The sequence below is a fragment of the Leptopilina heterotoma genome, unplaced genomic scaffold (assembly GCF_015476425.1).
Source record: "Leptopilina heterotoma isolate Lh14 unplaced genomic scaffold, ASM1547642v1 Lhet_77, whole genome shotgun sequence".
NCBI lineage: Eukaryota > Metazoa > Arthropoda > Insecta > Hymenoptera > Figitidae > Leptopilina > Leptopilina heterotoma.
The window spans coordinates 167,836-183,659 of NW_025111177.1; the positions used below are offsets into that span (position 1 = coordinate 167,836).

General features: G+C 21.0%; 1 protein-coding gene and 1 long non-coding RNA gene across 5 annotated transcripts in view; one reads left to right on the forward strand and one right to left on the reverse strand.

The window, feature by feature from the left end:
• Positions 1-15,824, forward strand: part of LOC122510889 — a 300,548-nt gene that overhangs the window by 146,141 nt on the left and 138,583 nt on the right. The window lies entirely within an intron of this gene.
• Positions 1-15,824, reverse strand: part of LOC122510892 — a 113,137-nt gene that overhangs the window by 93,693 nt on the left and 3,620 nt on the right. The window contains exon 2 of the long non-coding RNA XR_006302472.1: positions 15,479-15,530. This is a non-coding gene — a long non-coding RNA (uncharacterized LOC122510892). The remainder of the gene's footprint in view (positions 1-15,478; positions 15,531-15,824) is intronic.

Below are 15,824 nucleotides of genomic sequence, written 5' to 3' on the forward strand. Positions count from 1 at the left end.
TATAGAATTCTGTTACTTATGAAAATAATTGAATTTAGATTAAGAATTTGATTAAAATTTTCAAAGAGAATTGGATTTTTTAGATGAATTTAATTAAAGTTTTTGATAATAATTGAATTTTTTTGGAGAATTTTATTATTTTCCAAGATAATTGAAATTTTTGAAAATAATTGAATTCTTGCCTTTAATTTTATTAACTTTTTGAAAACAATTGAATTCTGCTAAAGAACATTAAAAATTTTTTTTGAAAATAATTGAATTCTTGTCAATAATTTTTATAAAAATTTTGAAAATAATTGAATTCTGTTAAAGAATATTAAAATTTTTTACAAAGTAATTGGAAATTCTTGCCAAGAATTTTATAGAAATTTTGAAAATAATTGAATTTCTCGGTAGAATTCTGTTATTTTTAAAAAATAATTGAATTCAGGTCAAGAATTTGATTTAAATATTTAAAAAGAATTGAATTTTTTCGATGAATATAATTAAAAATTTTTTTAAGAATTAAATTCTTTCGACGAATTTTTAATAAAATTTTTAAGAATAATTGAATTTTAATGAAGAATTTGATTATATGTGAAGATAATTGAATTCTTGACAGGAATTTTATTAAAATTTTTGTAAATAATTGAATTCTTGACAAGAATTTTTGTTGAAATTTTAAATGAAATGTAATTTTTATATAGAATTCTGTTACTTATGAAAATAATTGAATTCAGACTAAGAATTTGATTAAAATTTTCAAAAAGAATTGAATTTTTTAGATGAATTTATAATTAAAGTTTTTGATGATAATTGAATTTTTTTGAAGAATTTTATTATTTATTAAGATAAAATTGAAATTTTTTAAAGTAATTGAATTCTTGCCTTTAATTTTATTAACTTTTTGAAAACAATTGAATTCTGCTAAAAAACATTAATAAATTTTTTTGAAAATAATTGAATTTTTGTCAATAATTTTTATAAAAATTTTGAAAATAATTGAATTTCTAGGTAGAATTCTGTTATTTTTAAAAAATAATTGAATTCATGTCAAGAATTTGATTTAAATATTTAAAAAGAATTGAATTTTTTCGATGAATAATAATTAAAAATTTTTTTAAAGAATTAAATTCATTCGACGAATTTTTAATAAAATTTTTAAGAATAATTGAATTTTAATGAAGGAATTTGATTAAATGTGAAGATAATTGAATTCTTGACAGGAATTTTATTAAAATTTTTGAAACTAATTGACTTTTTGGAAAGAATTTTGTATTTGATGATGATAATTGAAATTTTGCCAAGAATTTTCTTAAAATTTTTGAAAATAATTGAATTGCTACGAAGAATTTTATTACTTTTGAAAATAATTGAATTTCTGTAATTATTTTTAACTACTTCAAAATTCGATTTTTTCAGTGTTTTTAACTAAATCCATTCTTTTGAATAATTAATTAATTCCCTGACTTTTCCAGGTTTTTTCAAGGTTTATAAAATTCCCTGACATTTCCAGATTTCCATTTTGCGTGGCAACCCTGCTAGTATTTTCAGTCATAAAGTTACTTTTTGATCTTTTTTAAAAATTAATCATCGAGTGTGAAAATCGATAATTTTTTTCAATTTAAAATAAAATGTTTCAATTTTCAAACAAGTATTGAAAATAATGATTGAAAATTGTCATTGAATTGAAGAAAAAACTATTTTCTTACCTAATGCATATATATAGATATATACAAAACAGTTATGTCGATGGGTAAAAGGAAATGCATCTTGACTGGATTCTCTAGAGTTGAATATGCAAATGACATTCTCAAGAAAAGGGGATTAGATCGGTATTGGTCAGACTCGAGTGCACCTGTTCGACGTCCTCGTCGTGTGGGCCGATTGAGAAAGTCAATATATATATAGGAAAAAACAAAAAAAAAATCCCCATTCCAGTTTAGTGACATAAACAAAAAATTCTCATCCCCCTAACAATTTCAAACTCCAAAAAAGTATCTCTTTCTCTGGAATTTTTTTACTCGCTAACTGGATTCATAACGGAAACGAATCTTTCTTGTCAATCGATGATTCTATATAGTAGTAGTATATTTATATTCGCCATCCTCTTTTTTTGCATCGCAAAAAAAAAATTTTCACAATTCTATCCATACGAATATAATGCGCAATATTTCATCGGTTCTATTTTACGATTATAATATTATGTTCTATTCATTGTAATTCAATATCGACAAACTTGACAAAAGAAATTAAAAAATAAAAAAAAAAAAATGCTGTAACAAAGAGCAGAGACAGAATACAGTATATAAATATGGATAAAAGAAAAAAGTTCACAGAAAGAAACCGAAATTCGATAAAATATTCCATTTGAAGATAATAATTCTTATAATAGACAATAATGGAATTATTGACTGAGAAAATATAGTGTTTGAATATATATGAAATGAGAATATAAAATTATGACAATGTAAAGAAAATTACAATGCAATGAAAATTTATCAAAATCTTTAAAAATAATTGGATTCTTAGGTAGAATTCTGCTATTTATGGAGATAATTTATTTATTTACAATCTGGAATTTCTTTCATAAAGCAATTAAAATTTTTGAAAATAATTGAATTCTTTCCAAGAACTTTATTTTCGATTTAAGAATAATAGGATTTCTGCACAGAATTTTGTGAAATTTTTGAAAATAATTGAATTCTTGCCAAGAATTTTTATAGAAATTTTGAAAATAATTGAATTCTGCTAAAGAATAATATTAAAATTTTTTAAAAAGTAATTGAATTCTCGTCAAGAATTTTATAAAAATTTTGAAAATAATTGAATTTCTAGGTAGAATTCTGTTATTTATGAAGATAATTGAATTCTGGAAAAGAATTTGCTTAAATTTTCAAAAAGAATTGAATTTTTACGATGAATGTAATTTAACAATTAAAAATAATTGAATTCTCGACAAGAATTTTATAGAAATTTTGAAAAAAAAATTGAATTTATAGGTAGAATTTTGTTATTTATGAAAATAATTGAATTCTTTGTGAAAATTAGATAAAAAGATTAGAAAATAATTGAATTATTGCAATGAATATAATTAAATTTTTTAGAATAATTGAATTTGAGCAAAGAATTTATAGAATTTTTGAAAATAATAATTGAATTCTTTACAAGAAATTTTTTAAATAATTGAATTTTGTATGTAGAACTCTGTTATTTTTAAAGATAATTGAATTAGGACCGAAAATTTGTGTAATTTTTTTAAAATAATTGAATTTTTGCTATAAATCTAATTAAAAGTTTGAAAATAATTGAATTTTTTCGATGAATATAATTAAAATTTTGAAAATAATTGAATTTTTGCGAGAATTTCATAGAAAATTTGAAAATAATTGAATTCTTGGGAAGAATTTGATTAAAATTATCGAAAAGAATTGAATTTTTTAAATCAATTAAATTAAAATTTTTGATATAATTAAATTTTTGTGAAGATTTTTATTATTTATGAAAATAATTGAATTCCTGTAAAAAAATTTTTCGAAATTTTTTAAAATAATTGAATTTCTAGATAGAATTCTGTTACTTATGGAAATAATTGAATTCAGAACAAGAATATGATTGAAATTTTCAAAAAGAATTGAATTTTTTGGATGAATTTAATTAAAATTTTTGTAAAGAATTTTATTATTTATTAAGATAATTGAATTTTTCTCATAAATTAATTGAAATTTTTAAAATAATTGAATTTTTGCGCGATTTTCATAGAAAATTTGAAAATAATTGAATTTAAAGGTAGAATTGTGTTATTTTTAAAAATAATTGAATTCTTTGGATGAATTTGATTTAAATATTTAAAAAGAAATGAATTTTTGCGATGAAATTAATAATAATTTTTTAAAAGAATTGAATTCTCGACAAGAATTTTATAAAAGTTTTGAAAATAATTGAATTTCTCGTCAGAATTCTGTTATTTATAAAGATAATTGAGTTTTTGTGTAGAATGTTAGTATTTATTAAGATAATGGAATTTTTCTTAAAAATTTATTGGAATATTTGAAAGTAATTGAATTTCTTGATAGAATTCTGTTATTTATAGAGATAATTGAATTCTTGAAAAGAAATTTATAAAAATTTTTAAAATAATTGAATTTTTATGTAGAATTCTGTTACTTGTGAACAAGTAAAAATAAAGAATTTCTTAAATTCCTGAAAATAATTGAATTTCATTAAAATTCGTGAAAATAATTGAATTTTGCAAAGAATTTTATTAAAATTCATAAAAATATTTGAAATTTGCAATGAATTTTATTAAATTCCTGAAAATAATTGAATTTTATAAAGGATTTTATTAAAATTCGTAAAAATAATTGAATTTTAAAAAAATTTTTATTAAATTCCGGGAAATAATTTAATTTTACAAAAAATTTTTTTTAAAATCATAAAAATGAGTGAATTTTGCTAATAATATTATTTAAATTTTTGAAAATAATTGAATTTCTGTGATGAATATGAATATTTATGAAAATAATTGAATTCTGTCAGAGAATTTTATTAAAAGTCGTAAAGATAATTCAATTCTTCTGATAAATATTGATGTTTATGAAAATAATTTAATTTTTTTCATGAATTTTATAAAAATTTTCGAAAATAATTGAATTTTTCCGAAGAATTTAACTAAAATTTGTTTAAATAATTGAATTTCTGTGAAGATTTTTATTATTTATGAAGATAATTAAATTCCTGCAAAGAAATTTATCAAAATTTTTGAAATTGATTTGATTTTTAGGTAGAATTCTGTTGTTTATGAAGATAATTGAATTTTTGACAAGAATTTTATATAATTTACAAAAATAATTGAATTTCTGCAAAGAATTTTTAAAATTTATAAAGATAATTGAATGCTTGACAAGAATTTTATGAAAATTGGAAGAATAATTGAATTTCTGAGAAAATTTTTAACATTTTTACAGATAATTGAATTCTAGACAAGAATTTAATTAAATTTTTGAAAATAATAATCAAAAAAATAGTAAAATTCTTTCAAGGAATTTCATTAAAATTGTGTCAAAAATAATGGAAATCACACGAAGATTTTTCATAATTAAGAAAGTAATTGCGAATTCCAGTGATGAATTTAGTTTAAATTTTTCAAATATAATTGCATATTTTCGAAGATTTGTATTAAAATTTAAAAAGTAAATTGAAAGAACCGAAATTCGATAATATATTCCATTTGATGATAATTCTTATAATAGATAATAATGGAATTATTGACTGAGAAAATAGTGTTTGAATATGAAATGAGAATATAAAATTATGACAATGTGTTGAATAAAGAATGGCGCAGGTGTAGAAAAGGAAGGAAAAGTTTCGTATAATGAAAAAATGGTTATGATTCATAGAAAGAGAAGAGACAAAAAAAAAAGTAAAAAAAAAATAAAAATATTCTTTTGTCACACGCACTTGCGTGAATGTTTCTTTTTTGTATATATTTTGAACCTGTTGCTGTGTTTGAGGCCCTTTTAGACATAGAAAATATAAATACAGCCACAAATGTAAAGAAGCGTTTGTGTTGATATATATAGAACACAAAGAGAGGTTACATAATAAATATTTTACTCGATACTTATGGCAAATACCAGTATCTACTCGCTCTAGTTTATTGCACCGGGAGATCGTCGATCGTTTCCTGCTTCGGAACTACCGTATGATACAAAAGAATGTACCGACTATAAACTAGTCTTTACTGCCATAGTTTCGTCTCTATTTTATTCAGCACAGATATAAACTCAATATATTGTATTAAAATAAAAAAAAGCTACAAATTCTCTCCATTCGCTAAATATTGTCGCAAACAGTCTTCGCACTTTGAATTAATTCAATTACCCGCAATTTTTCTAAGGATAAAAAATCTTAATAACAAACTGTAATTTACTTTAAAAATGTTACGACTATTTTCTGACACTTTTACTATTTTTTTATTTTTAAATTAAAACTGAATTTTTGAAAGAAAAATTCTATTTCGTTTTTAAAAACTTTAGTGGACTTCAGTCCCTCATGGTCAAGAAATTAAAAAAATTCTCTCAGGTCAAAATGCTAGATTATTATTTTTCTCGAATAAAGAAGAAAAATTCAAACTTGCATAATATTATCGAGTTCATCAAGTTCATCGCAAAATAAACATAAAATTCTCCGTCGAATCGTCATCATTTGACATAAAACTAAAAGTGTCATGTGTATACGATCTGGTGCGTGTTTTGATCTCTGAAGAATGTTTGGACCTCAAAGGATTTGTTTACCAACGTCTAACGACCTAGACTCTTTTGACGGGAGAATCAATTAACGATGCGATGCATAAAAGAGGGTGTGGATTTCAAGGACGTCAAAGGATGCTGCAAAAGACTTGGCTGACGACCTTAAAAAATTATTATTCACCTTTTGTACAAATATAGTGCCACCACCACCACCGACGAAAAATCTCTCCTCCACAACTCCCCTGAGTCTCATGCATGAATTAAAGACCGAGAGGAAAAAAAAAATGATAAAGGGGAACGATCACTTCATTAATCTCACATAAAAATGGAATTTCGCGGAAGGAAAAAACAATTTTCTCCTTTTATTTTCATAACAATTATAGCTGCGGAAAAATATTATACTCTAGAGCTTGCTTTAGAGAATAAATAAAAAAGATGGAACAAGCAACTCATTTTAAATATAAAGAGAAGTAAAACAAAGTAAAAAAAAATAGTAGAAAAGAAAATAGTAAGTAGTAAGAAAATTAAGTAAGAAAATTCTACTCGGAGGGAAAGAAATATTTAAATACGAAAAGGAGAATATAAAGAATCAGAGAATTGGTACTTTAAATAAAATGAATTTTAGATAAATCCTAAAAAAAAGATAATCTCATCTTTAGAGGAAATTTTAATTGAAGATACTTGAATTATTCGAGGAATTATTCAAAAGAATTTGATATTTGAAAATAATTCCTGAAAAAATTTTAAAACTAATTTTGAAAATAATTAAATTCTTGTCAAGAATTTTATAAAAATAGTATTAAAAATAATAAAATTTCTGCGAAAAATTCAATTGAAATTTTTGATAATAATTGAATTTTTGTGAAGAATTTTATTATTTTTGAAGATAATTGAATTCTTGACTAGAATTTTATTATTTTTGAAGATAATTGAATTCTTGACTAGAATTTTATTATTTTTTGAAAATAATTGAATTCTTGACAACAATTTTTGTAGAAATTTTGAAAATAATTGAATTTTTGTAAAGATTTTTATTATTTATTAAGATAATTGAATTTTTCTCATAAATTAATTGAAATTTTTAAAAATAATTGAATGGTTGACAAGAATTTTATAACAAATTTGAAAATAATTCAATTTGTAGATAGTATTCTTTTTTATTATAAAAATAATTTAATTTTTGTCAAGATTATATATTATTATATTATTATTATTTATATTCTAATTTTTGAAAATAATTAAATTGTTCAGATATGAAAAGAATTGAAATTTTTGAAAATAATTGAATTCTTGCGAGAATTTCATAGAAAATTTAAAAATAATGAAATTTCTAGGTAAAATTCTGTTGTTTATAAAAATAATTGAATTGTTGTCAAGGTATTTATTAAAATTTTTTAAATAATTGAATTTTTGCGATGAATATAATTAAAATTTTGAAAATAATTGAATTCTTGCGAGAATTTCATAGAAAATTTGAAAATAATTGAATTTCTAGGTAAAATTCTGTTGTTTATAAAAATAATTGAATTGTTGTCAAGGTATTTATTAAAATTTTTTAAATAATTGAATTTTTGCGATGAATATAATTAAAATTTTGAAAATAATTGAATTCTTGCGAGAATTTCATAGAAAATTTGAAAATAATTGAATTTCTATGTAGCATTCTTTTATTTATAAAAATAATTGAATTCCTGGGAAGAATTCGATTAAAATTTTCGAAAAGAATTGAATTTTTTTATATGAATTGAATTAAAAAGATAATTGAATTCCTGCAAAGAAATTTATAGGAACTTTTGAATTTCTGTAGAATTTTGTTATTTATAATAATAATTGAATTTCTAGGTAGAATTCTGTTAGTTATAAAAATAATTGAATTCTTTGGAAGAATTTGATTAAAATTTTCGAAAAGAATTGAATTTCTGCAAATAATATTGTTATAATTGAAAATAATTGAATGCTTGCCAAGAATTTCATAGGAAATTTGAAAATAAAATTGAATTTCTAGGTAAAATTCTGTTATTTTTGAAAAATAATTGAATTTCTTGGTTGAATTTGGTTATTTTTGAGAATAATTGAATTCCTGACAAGAATTTATAGAATTTTGGAAAATAATAATTAAATTCTTGACAAGAATTTTATATATATTTTTAAAAAAATTGAATTTCTAGGTAGAATTCTGTTATTTTTGAAGATAATTGAATTAAGAACGAGAATTTGATTAAACTTTTTTTTTAAATAATTGAATTTTTGCAATAAATCTAATTAAATTTTTTGAAAATAATTGAATTTCACTAAAGAATTTTATTATTTATAAAGATAATTCAATTATTCTACAAAAAGAATTTATCAAAATCTTTGAAAATAATTTAATTTCTGGGTAGAATTCTGTTATTTATGAAAATAATTGAATTTTGAGGAAGAATTTGATTAAAATTTTAGAAAATAATTCAATTTTGGACAAGAATTTGATTTAAATTTATGAAAATATTTAAACTTCTCTGGAGAATAATTAAATTTCTTGATAATAATGAAAAGAGATTAAAAAAATTCTTTCAAGAATTTTAATTAAAAATGCGTCAAAAATAATGGAAATCATACGAAGACTTTTAATAATTAAGAAAGTAATTGAATTCTTGTGATGAAGTTAGTTAACTATTTTTTAATGTAATTGAATACTTTCGATGAATTTTATTGAAATTTAAAAAATAAATTGAAGTTTGAAATTTTATTAAAATTGTATTGAAAATAATTAAATCTTTAGGAAGAATTATATTGTTTATGTAGAGAAAAAAATGAATTTTTGCAAAGATTATTATTAGTAACATTCTTAATTACTTTTTATACAATTCTAAATAGAAATGATGGTTGAATTTCTCCACTTGAGAACGCCAAGGTCATCGCTAGGTGGCGTCTAGTCATCTAGCGGTGACCTTGGCGTTCTCATGTGGAGAATAGCGTCTCCATATTGAATCTCAATTTTTTCCTAATTTCACTATTATTTATGATCAGACATTAAATCTAAAGAATTTTTTTCTAAGAAAACACTCGTATAACGGGAGATTTAAATTTAGGCAAAAAAAAATCAAACTTTTGGAACCAAATATGTTAACAAGCACGAAGGGCAATGAAAGGCCAAACAATTAGTGTCGAGAAAAAAAAGTGAAGAAAAAGAAAACAAAGATTCACACAACAAACAGTTGGTATAAAAAATATAATTGAATGATGACTTTTTGCTGAAGAATCAACAAACAATATATATATATAGCATTTGAACTCGTGCCGTCATGCGGAAGCAATGAAAGGATTTTGCTCGCTAGACATTGTCGAGTCTTTTTAAGAGGCAACCGTGACCCAGAGACCACGCCTTCAGGTTTAAGGCTTTTGTTAGATACTGAGTCTGACAATACGAACGAATCTCCACTCTCGCAATTCTCGAGTCTCGCTGACATAATTTTCAAAGCAGGACATAACTCCCCAACAAAATATGAAACAAAAAAAAAAAAAAAAAGAGAAAAAAAAGAAAAGAATGAAATTCCACAACTTTTTCTGCATCAAATTTCAACTTTTTCTCTCTGATATAAAAAGCTGATGGCAAAAGCAGGCAAGAAGCAAGCAGAAGTCAGTTGCATTCTAATTACGTAAAACGTATTTTTTTATTTTTTTTCCAACTTTTTTGTATCTTAATTATAAACCTTGTTTTTTTTCTTAATTATACCGAATCTAAACTCATTGGAGGAAAATAAAATTTTTAATATCCCCCTCTTTTCATGGACGTGTTCAATAAATTTTAATTCGACTTTATGAATATCTTAATTCTTAACAAAGTATATGCGAAATATTTTCCAAATTGGATAAAATTAAAGAAATTAATGTCCAATTAGTAACAAAACTGAAATGTTGTTATTTTGTAAATTTAATATAAATTTTATTGCTCTACTCCAGAAAGTGGGTTATTTAATTTTAGTTCTGTAAATTATTGTAATATTGCTACTATAGTGACTTGTGAGACAATTTCTTGACTTTATGCCCAATCTATAAAAAAACAGTGGAAATTCGAAAGCAGATTATTACTGAAATTTTGCAAAATTCAATTATTTTCAAAAATAACAATATTGATCACAAGATATTCAATTATTTTTAAAAGTAATAAAATTCTTTAAAAAATTAAATTATTTTCAAACTTTTTAAAACTCTGTCCTACATATCATTTATTTTCTGGAATTTTAATAAAATTCTTTGCAAAATTCAATTACTTTCAAGAATTTTAATAAAATTCTTTCTAAATTCAATTATTTTCATAATTTTAATAAAATTCTTTGCATAATTCAATTATTACTGAAATTTAAAGAAAATTCTTTGCAAAATTCAATTACTTTCAAGAATTTTAATAAAATTCTTTCTAAATTCAATTATTTTCATAATTTTAATAAAATTCTTTGCATAATTCAATTATTACTGAAATTTAAAGAAAATTCTTTGCAAAATTCAATTATTTTCAAGAATTTTAATAAATTTTTTTTGCAAAATTCAATTATTGGCAGGATTTTTAATAAAATTCTTTCTAAATTCAATTATTTTCATAATTTTAATAAAATTCTTTGCAAAATTCAGTTATTTTCAACAATTATAATAAAATTTATTGCAAAATTCAATTATTTTCAACAATTATAATAAAATTTTTTGCAAAATTCTATTATTTTGAAAATTTTAATAAAATTCTTTGCAAAATTCAATTATTTCTGGAATTTAAAAAAAATTCTTTGCAAAACTCAATTATTTTTAAGAATTTTAATAAATTTTTTTGCAAAATTCAATTATTGGCAGGATTTTTAAAAAAATTCTTTCTAAATTCAATTATTTTCATAATTTTAATAAAATTCTTTGCAAAATTCAATTATTTTCAGGAGTTTTAATCAAATTCTTTGCAAAATACAATAATTTTCATAATTTTAAAAAATTTTTTTGCAAAATTCAATTATTTTCAAGAATTTTAACAAATTTTTTTGCAAAATTCAATTATTTGTTGGATTCTTAATCAAATTCTTTGCAAAATTCAATTATTTTCAAAATTTTAATAAAATTCTTTGCATAATTCAATTATTACTGGAATTTAAAGAAAATTCTTTGCAAAATTCAATTTTTTTCAAGGATTTTAATAAATTTTTTTGCAAAAATTCAATTATTTGGAGGATTTTTAATAAAATTCTTTCTAAATTCAATTATTTTCATAATTTTAAAAAAATTCTTTGCAAAATTCAGTTATTTTCAACAATTATAATAAAATTCTTTGCAAAATTCAATTATTTTCAAAATTTTAATAAAATTCTTTGCAAAATTCAATTATTTCTAGAATTTAAAGAAAATTCTTTGCAAAATTCAATTATTTTCAACAATTATAATAAATTTTTTTGCAAAATTTAATTATTTCTGGAATTTAAAGAAAATTCTCTGGAAAATTCAATTATTTTCAACAATTATAATAAATTTTTTTGCAAAATTTAATTATTTCTGGAATTTAAAGAAAATTCTCTGGAAAATTCAATTATTTTCAACAGTTTTAATAAGATTCTTTGCAAAATTCAATTATTTGCAGGAGTTTTAATCAAATTTTTTGCAAAATTCAATTATTTGCAGGAGCTTTAATCAAATTTTTTGCAAAATTTAATTATTTTCATAATTTTAATAAAATTCTTTGCAAAATTCAATTATTTTTGGAATTCGAAGAAAATTCTTTGCAAAATTCAATTATTTTCATAATTTTAATAAAATTCGTTGCAAAATTCAATTATTTCTGTAATTCAAAGAAAATTCTTGGCATATTTCAATTATTTGCAGGAGTTTTAATCAAATTCTTTTGCAAAATTCAATTATTTTCATAATTTTAATAAAATTTTTTGCAAAATCCAATTATTTCTGGTATTTAAAGAAAATTCTTTGCAAAATTCAATTAATATATAAATGTTTCATACTTTTAATTAACAATTCCATAGAACTAATACTTTTGATAAAGTTTAATTGAAGTTTTTTTTATATAATTCTAAGTATTTATTTTTTAATACACATTTTATTGAAGAAGAAATTGTATTTAAAATATAATTTTGATGAAGTTACAGAAACAATATTTTTATAAGTTTAAAAATTTCAAAAGGTTTGAATTTGAGATTTTGCAAAGTCTTAATTCCTGTAGGAAAATAATAATATTTGAATATTTATATTAAAAAAAGAAGTTATTGGTGTTTTCGAATAACTTTACAATTAAAGAAATTCGCAAATAAAAGTAACAGAAGATTTTTTTGACTTTCTTATAATTTTTAGAGTAAATCAGAATATTTCTTAGTGAAAAAGTGCAAATTTTGTCTCAAAATTAGGAAAAAGTCAAGGAAAAGCAAAATTAAATTTTTTTGTCATCCCTGACAGTAAAAAGGAAAATTTTCCTCTCCTTTTTTTTGCGAAATAAAAAAAATTGTAAAATTTGAAGAGCCAACTTGAAGAAATTGATTCTCAAAGTGAAGATTTGACAAATGATTTCAAAGAGAAAATGTGTGTTTAAGGTGAAAGTAGACAAGTACATTTTTATTGAAACGTCACCCGTCGCATTGCGTCGATGAGTTTCAACTTTTACAATTTTCCTCGAGCAAGAGAGAAAGGCTAAAATAGAGAAAGAAAGAGAGAGAAGGAGATTCGTAAAGATTTATTTTTGTCGGTCAAGAGAATGGCCATTTTGAAAAATACATTATGGAATTCTCTCGAGGTTTTAGTTTCGAGAGTTGTGTGGCATGGCGCTTTCGAGAGCAAATAGAGTTAGAGCGTTTTTCCGTTAGGAAGAAATACTCTATAATCGAGGTCAAACCTCGCACACGCATCTTTCACTGACATTTTCTATGGGAATCGTTTAATATTGTATTAAATTTCATTCACTTATCTCTATTCATTCATTTATGCAAGTCTCTCTCTCCCTCTCTCTAAATCTGTCAATTAGATTAAAAAAAATTACTTTGGAGATGCACAGTTTTTCTCAGGATATTAAATTAAAACAAAAAACGTATCAAAATTCAATTATTATCAAAAATTGTAATGAAATTCTTTGCAATATTCAATTATTTTCAGAGATTTTAATAAAATTCTTAGCAAAATTCAATTATTTTCAGTGATTTTAATAAAATTCTTAGCAAAATTCAATTATTTTCAGTGATTTTAATAAAATTCTTATTAGTAAAATTCAATTATATTCAGGGGTTTTCTTAAAATTCTTACTAGCAAAATTCAATTATTTTGAAGAATTTTAATAAAATTCTTTATAAAATTCAATTATTTTCCTTATTAACAAAATTCAATTATTTTCATAAATAACAATATTCCTCAAAAAAATTCAATTATTTTCAAGAATTTGAATAAATTTTTTTCCAAAATTCAATTATTTTCAAGAATTTTAATAAAATTTTTTCCAAAATTCAATTATTTTCAGGGATTTTAATAAAATTCTTATTAGAAAAATTCAATTATTATCAAAAATTTTAATGAAATTCTTTACAAAATTCAATTATTTTCAAGAATTTTAATTAAATTTTTATCAAAATTCAATTATTTTTAGGGATTTTAATAAAATTATTCTTATAAAAATTCAATTATTTTCAAAAATTTTAATAAAATTTTTGTCAAAATTCAATTATTTTCAAGAATTGTAATACATTTTTTTCCAAAATTCAATTATTTTCTGGAATTCTAATAAAATTCTTTGCAAAATTCAATTCATTTGAAGAATTTTAATAAAATTTTTTTTAAATTCAATTATTTTTATAAATAACAATGATTGTCACAGGCCTCCAATTATTTTTTGGGATTTTAATAAAATTCTTTGCAAGAATCAATTATTGTCACAGATTTTTATAAAATTCTGTGCAGAAAACTATTATTTTTATAAATAACAATATTCGTCACAAGAATTCAATTATTTTCAATAAAATTTTTTGCAAAATTCAATTATTATCAATTTTAAAAAATTTAAATTATTGATCACGTTTTTTATTATGTTAAAAAACTTCAATTGATACTTAAAAAATTTAATTGTTTTCTTTTTCAAATGAATTTTCAGGATTTTTATTACAATTTTTATTATTGAAATTTTGGAAAAGAATTGAATTTTTGCAAAGAATTTGATTTTTTGAAGAAAATAATTGAATTCATGCAAAGAATTTGATTTTTTTTAGAAGATAATTTAATTTTTGGAAAGAATTGTCGTTTATTTGTAAAAATTCAATTATCTTGAACAAATTTGAATTGTTTACTAAATTATTTACTATTTTTAAAATTATCAATAAAATTCTTTAAAAATTCAATTATTTCTATTGAAAATTCAGGAAATTTCAATTATTTCACAAAATGTCAGTCGTTTAAAAAAAAAATTCAATTATCTTTACAAAATAAATCTGAAATATTTTCAAAACATAATTTTTTAGAATTTTAAATAACATTTTTTGTCATTTTAATTTTAAACCTAATTGAAACTTAACTTTTTTAGAATAAATTAATTGATTTATTCAAATTTTAATTATGAAGTAACAAAATTTTTTTCAGGAATTTATTGAAAATTGTATTAAAAATAATTGAATTCCTTTGAAAAATTTCGTTATTTATAGAAATAATTGAATTCTGACAAAGACTTTTATTAAAGTTTCAAGAAATAATTGAAATTCTGCGAAGAATTTTTTTTTTAATGAAAATAATTGAATTTTTGCCAAGAATTTCATTGAAATTTTTAGAAATAATTGAATTTTAGCGAGGAATATTATTTTATACAAAAATAATTGATTTTTAGGAAGAATTTTATTGACATTTTTCAGTATAATTATTTAATTATTTATAAAAATAATTGAATTCTTGCGACGATTTTTTTTTTAATTTTTTGAAATTCACTGAAATTGTAAAAAAAAAATTTACAATGTAAAATTTGATTCAGAATAAAAATAAAATGAATAAAATAAAAAAATAAAAAAAAATTTACAATGTAAAATTTGATTCAGAATAAAAATAAAATGAATAAAATAAAAAAATAAAAAAAAATTTACAATGTAAAATTTGGTTCAAAATAAAAATAAAATAAATAAACTCCGAATATTTCCCTAAGCACTACTAAATTAATATTTAGCAGTTGAAAAAACGAAGAGATAGAAATCAAACTTTTTGATGATTCATTGCATGCAATAAAAATTCTGAATAGGTACATTTTCCACTTTATAGCCGATGCTTACCATAAAAAAAATGTATGACGAAATGAATCTCGTTCCTTGTAGTTCAATATTTCTGAAACAGAGAAATTTTTTTTTATTTTTCGAGAAGTCAAATAAAAGTTTTTCCCTAATTTAAACGATATATTATAAAAGTTAAAATACTTCTATTTGTCTATATGGATTTTAATGGGAAAAAATCTTGAAGTGAAATGGTGAGACAAAGTTAAATAAAAAACAAAAACTCCCACTACTGTAGAGTATTGTGAAACTTTTTCAGGAAAAAAAAGTAAAAAATGTCAGTTCACAGAAAGACAGAAAGCTAATTTTACAAAATGGAGCATTACCTTCCTTTGAATTCAGTTTTTTT